The sequence below is a fragment of the Triticum dicoccoides genome, chromosome 5B, assembly GCF_002162155.2.
Source record: "Triticum dicoccoides isolate Atlit2015 ecotype Zavitan chromosome 5B, WEW_v2.0, whole genome shotgun sequence".
NCBI classification, from domain to species: Eukaryota; Viridiplantae; Streptophyta; class Magnoliopsida; order Poales; family Poaceae; genus Triticum; species Triticum dicoccoides.
The window spans coordinates 292370112-292376323 of NC_041389.1; positions in this window are offsets into that span (position 1 = coordinate 292370112).

Below are 6212 nucleotides of genomic sequence, written 5' to 3' on the forward strand. Positions count from 1 at the left end.
TGGACGGGACAAAGCGGCAACTCAAGCCGAACACCAGCCCACACTATCTCGCCGTAAAAACGAAATACAATAGCTCGGGGATATACATATGACCTGCGGCATGACCTGGAAAACAGAGCAGGTCAGACCAGATCGATCTATGGATCGCAGGGGCTGGCCATCCGGCTAGACGTGATGGAACATAACCATGCCCGGACCGAAGACCGCAAATGAACTCCATCCGAGCTACGTCACAACTTGGCCCGGTATAGAGGCACCGCACACCCCCTCTGCTTCACTGATGAAGTAATGGAACATGAATTCCTAGAAGGGTTTAAACCCGTGAACATCGAGTCATATGATGGGACAACAGACCCCGCGGTATGGATTGAGCATTTTCTTCTCCATATTCATATGGCCCGCGGTGATGATTTTCACGCCATCGAATACCTCCCGCTAAAACTCAGGGGACCAGCTCGACACTGGCTGAACAGTCTGCCCGAAAACTCCATTGGCAGTTGGGAGGACTTGGAAGATGCCTTTCTTGACAACTTCCAAGGCACATATTGTCAGGACCCCGACTCGATGTCACATCGATCTAGCCGGTAACACCTCATATCCCTTTGCGGCCTCACGCACGGTATCCCCACGGGTGTCGCCTTACCTTTGCCCGGGACCATTTGCGCCTTTTGGCTCACGTATATGATAGTGTCGCTAGCATCCATATGATAAGGAGCCCGGGCTGACATGACTAGTCGTAAACCCAAAGTGGCACAGACTTACAGGGACAGGCGTCCATGACCCAGCTTCGAACGTGTCGGTCATCAGCAAGTGGGTCCGGGATGTAGCACTGGGCTAGCAGGACTCCGGTAAACCGGGCTGTAGCGGGCTAACAGGACTCCGGTACTCAAAGCGTGACATTTCCCCGAAGGGACAGACACAGGAACGAAGAAGGACACATGCCGGCCAGCCTAGGTGTTCCAGAGCAGTAGCAAGCTACCATGGCTCAGCGGTAACACTAGGAGACATTTCCCGGTAAGAGAGGCTACTAAAGATAAACAACTAGATAGTCAGATCCCACACATACCAAACATTTCAATCATACACACAATATGCTCGATATGTGCAAATACAATGAAGCATCACAACATGACTCTACGACACAAGTACTTTATTTAAGGCTCAGGGAGCCATACATAACATACACAAAGGTACGGGTCTCACGACCCAACATACAAGTCATACAGTCATACAAACCAGCAGCGGAAGTAACTTGTCTGAGTACAGACAACTAGTAAAATAAAAGAGGCTTGGGAAGCCTAGCTATACTACAAGGTCCTTCACAAGCTCAGGGTCACCACCTGGGTCTTTAGCCTACTCGTTGATGTCAACGTCTACATAGAACCCATCAGAAGGGGTTGCAGCGTCTTCTGTAAAAATGTAAATTATAGCAACATGAGTACAAAGGTACTCAGCAAGACTTACATCAGATCCTACATACATGCTTAGTATCAAGAAGGGTTGGTGGAGTTATTGCAGCAAGCCAGCTTTGACTCTTGGCTAGGCTATCCTACGATACTCCAACTTGAAATGGTTTTGCGCACACGAGTCCACTACTCACCACTTCAATACACTACCGAGGATCCACCTCCGTCTTCCTACGGAAGAGCCATCCTCGGCACTCACACTTATCTTGAGGCTTTTAACAATTTCCATTTACTTGTCTATGAACTGTATAGGCAACCAAGTAGTCCTTTACCGCGGACGCGGCTATTCGAATAGATTATGATAACCCTGCAGGGGTGTACTTCTTCATACATGTTTCCACCACTTAGCGTCTGCACACGACATGTGCTCGGCAGACTTCAAGCGAAAGCCGACGTGGGTGTAGACCACGACCTACCTAAACACGTAAGCCTCTAGTCTAGGTTTATCGCCTATTCAGGTTCCATCCGCAGGGAGTCCGGCCGGGGTTTCCCATACGGCCCCGAACGATGTGAACAGGGTTCCCGAGATACCTAACGGGTATTCGGTACACCCGGCCACGTACCTACCGCATCACAGCCCACCCCTACGGTCAGCGCTGTCCACGGCCTCCAGTAGGCTACAAACACCAGAAACTACTTGCAACTCCTGGACAGAGAGCTAGGGTGAATAAGAAGTCGAGCGGGGTCATATTTCAGGGCCCAATGCATGGTAGTAGTTGTATCTTAAATCACGCATACAGATCTCAGTGCTTAAGGTCGGCTTCAATGAAACAACCCACCATGTACTCCTACATGGCCTCTCATCGATACCTTTACCAAATCGTGTTCACCACACCACTCTCATTACCGACATAATCATTTCACTCTAGCCCATCACCCAGATGAACCAGACCTGACACGACTCTAAGCATAGCAGGCATAGCAAGGTAGGAACAACACATACATATGGCTCAATCAACTCCTACGCATGCTAGTGGGTTTCATCTAGTTACTGTGGCAATGACAGGTCATGCAGAGGAAATGGGTTCAACTACCGTAGCACACAGCAGTTTGAATCGCGTTGTCTTAATGCAGTAAAAGAGAGCAGGAGCGAGAACATGGGATTGTATCGATATGATCAAATGGTTGGTTGCTTGCCTGATGGTTCGATGCACGGATACGGTTCTTCGTTAGGGTAGTCACGGTACTCCTCGGGGACAGATCCTGTCGTAAAGGATAACGATACACAGGCATCACCAAACAATGTGCAACAATATGATGCATGCATGAAACATGGCAATATGAGTGTGTTGGGCTAATGCAACTAAAGCTACCAACGCTGTCAGGACCCCGACTCGATGTCACATCGATCTAGCTGGTAACACCTCATATCACTTTGCGGCCTCACGCACGGTATCCCCACGGGTGTCGTCTTACCTTTTCCCGGGACCGTTTGCGCTTTTTGGCTCGCGTATATGAAAGTGTCGCTAGCATCCATATGATAAAGAGCCCGGGCTGACATGACTAGTCGTAAACCCAAAGTGGCACAGACTTACAGGGACAGGCATCCATGACCCAGCTTCGAACGTGTCGGTCATCAGCAAGTGGGTCCGGGCTGTAGCACTGGGCTAGCAGGACTCCAGTAAACCGGGCTGTAGCGGGCTAACAGGACTCCGGTACTCAAAGCGTGACATTTCCCCGAAGGGACAGACACAGGAACGAAGAAGGACACATGCCGGCCAGCCTAAGTGTTCCAGAGCAGTAGCAAGCTACCATGGCTCAGCGGTAACACTAGGAGACATTTCCCGGTAAGAGAGGCTACTAAAGATAAACAACTAGATAGTCAGATCCCACACATACCAAGCATTTCAATCATACACACAATATGCTCGATATGTGCAATTACAACGAAGCATCACAACATGACTCTATGACACAAGTACTTTATTTAAGGCTCAGGGAGCCATACATAGCATACACAAAGGTACGGGTCTCACGACCCAACATTCAAGTCATACAGTCATACAAACCAGCAGCGGAAGTAACTTGTCTGAGTACAGACAACTTAGTAAAATAAAAGAGGCTTGGAAAGCCTAGCTATACTACATGGTCCTTCACAAGCTCAGGGTCACCACCTGGGCCTTTAGCCTACTCGTTGATGTCAACGTCTACATAGAACCCATCAGAAGGGGTTGCAGCGTCTTCTGTAAAAATGTAAATTATAGCAACATGAGTACAAAGGTACTCAGCAAGACTTACATCAGATCCTACATACATGCATATTATCAAGAAGGGTTGGTGGAGTTATTGCAGCAAGCCAGCTTTGACTCTTGGCTAGACTATCCTACGATACTCCAACTTGAAATGGTTTTGCGCACACGAGTCCACTACTCACCACTTCAATACACTACCGAGGATCCACCTCCGTCTTCCTACGGAAGAGCCATCCTCGGCACTCACACTTATCTTGAGGCTTTTAGTAGCTTCCATTTACTTGTCTATGAACTGTATAGGCAACCAAGTAGTCCTTTACCGCGGACGCGGCTATTCGAATAGATCATGATAACCCTGCAGGGGTGTACTTCTTCATACACGCTCTCACCACTTACCGTCGTTTACACGACATGTACTCGGCAACCTTCAAGCGGAAGCCCAACGTGGGTGTCGGCCACGACCTACCTAATCACCTAAGCCTCCAGTCCAGGTTTATCGCCTATTCAGGTTCCATCCGCAGGGAGTCCGGCCGAGGTTTCCCATACGACCCCGAATGATGTGAACAGGGTTCCCGAGATACCTAACGGGTATTCGGTACACCCGGCCACGTACCTACCGCATCACAGCCCACACCTACGGTCAGCGCTGTCCACGGCCTCCAGTAGGCTACAAACACCAGAAACTACTTGCAACTCCTGAACGGAGAACTAGGGTGAATAAGAAGCCGAGAGGGTCCATTGGTTTCGGGCCCAATGCATGGTAGTAGCTGTATCTTAAATCACACATACAGATCTCAGTGCTTAAGGTCGGCTTCAATGAAACAACCCACCATGTACTCCTACATGGCCTCTCATCGATACCTTTACCAAATCGTGTTCACCACACCACTCTCATTACCGACATAATCATTTCACTCTAGCCCATCACCCAGATGAACCAGACCTGACACGACTCTAAGCATAGCAGGCATAGCAAGGTAGGAACAACACATACATATGGCTCAATCAACTCCTACACATGCTAGTGGGTTTCATCTAGTTACTGTGGCAATGACAGGTCATGCAGAGGAAATGGGTTCAACTACCGTAGCACACAGCAGTTTGAATTGCGTTGTCTTAATGCAGTAAAAGAGAGCAGGAGCGAGAACATGGGATTGTATCGATATGATCAAATGGTTGGTTGCTTGCCTGATGGTTCGATGCACTGATACGGTTCTTCGTTAGGGTAATCACGGTACTCCTCGGAGGCAGAACCTGTCGCAAAGGACACCGATACACAACCATCACCAAACAATGTGCAACAATATGATGCATGCATGAAACATGGCAATATGAGTGTGTTGGGCTAATGCAACTAAAACCAGAAGGGTTTGAGCAAATTTGAATCAAGGATTCAAATTTCAAATTCAGATATGGCCTTTTAAAGTGCTTTTCCTTGTTCTGCTTAAAACTTCAATTTATCTTGTTTGATCATGCATGAAAATAGTACAGATGGATAGATTGGATTTTTCTGATCATTTTTCATATATAATTTGTCCAATTTGGAGTTACAGAATAAAAGTTATGAATTTTTGAAGTTTAAATAATATTCTGGAATTTCCTGATTTAAATTAAATCCAGAAATTATAGTTATTGCGCCAGCATGACGTCATCATGATGTCAGTGGTCCACTGCGGCTGGCTGAGGTCAAACCTAACGTGTGGGGCCCACACGTCAGTGACAGGGGGGTTAAACAGGGTTAAATTAATCCTAATTACTAATTAGTGGCGCTGGGGCCCACTGGTCAGTGTCAGGGGGTTAACTAACAGTGGTTAGTGCTAATCCTAATTAGCTACAGGGCTGGGCCCACCTGTCAGGGACTCAGGGGGTCCTGCCGTGGTCAAGGTGGGTCAAACCCACCGGCGACGTGACGCCGGCGAGGCCCGAGACGGCGGCGCGATGCGGAATCGCGCTACAGGGCACGGGCGAGGCCGTTCTTGGGCTCGTTGGAGAGCTCTTGCTCCCGCGCGTCGAACGGTGGTGGTGGCCGAGCCTGGGGTGGCCGGTACCGTCGACGGCGAGCTCGTGAGCGGCGGCCGGAGTTCGGGTGCGGTCGGAGTCGGCGTTGCAGGGTGTTTGGAGAGGCGTTGGTGCGTGCTGCGTGCTCCTAGTGAGGCGTGGAGCACGATAGTGTGCTCGGTTGGGCGCTACGGTGGCCGTGGCCACGACGGCGACATCGCCGGCGGCGTGGAGCTCTCGGCCAAGGTGGGGCTAGGGCCTAGAGGTCGAAAGAGACCCGGGAAGAAGGGGGAAACGACTCGGGGGCTCACCGCGGTTGCAGTGGGCGTCGAAGCGGGCTCGGAGACGCGCTGGAGACGGCGAATTCGTCGGCGATGATGGTCGGAGCCCGAAGAGGGGAACGGCGACGTGGCGGCGATGCAGGGCTTCCGGGGGCCCGTGGAGCGGTGGGGAAGAAGAGGGGGTTGTGGCGGAGCTTCTGAGCTAGTCGGGGGAGCGAGGGGTGGCCGGAGATGGCTGCTATGGCGAACGGCGGCGACGGTGGTGTTCGGCCGTG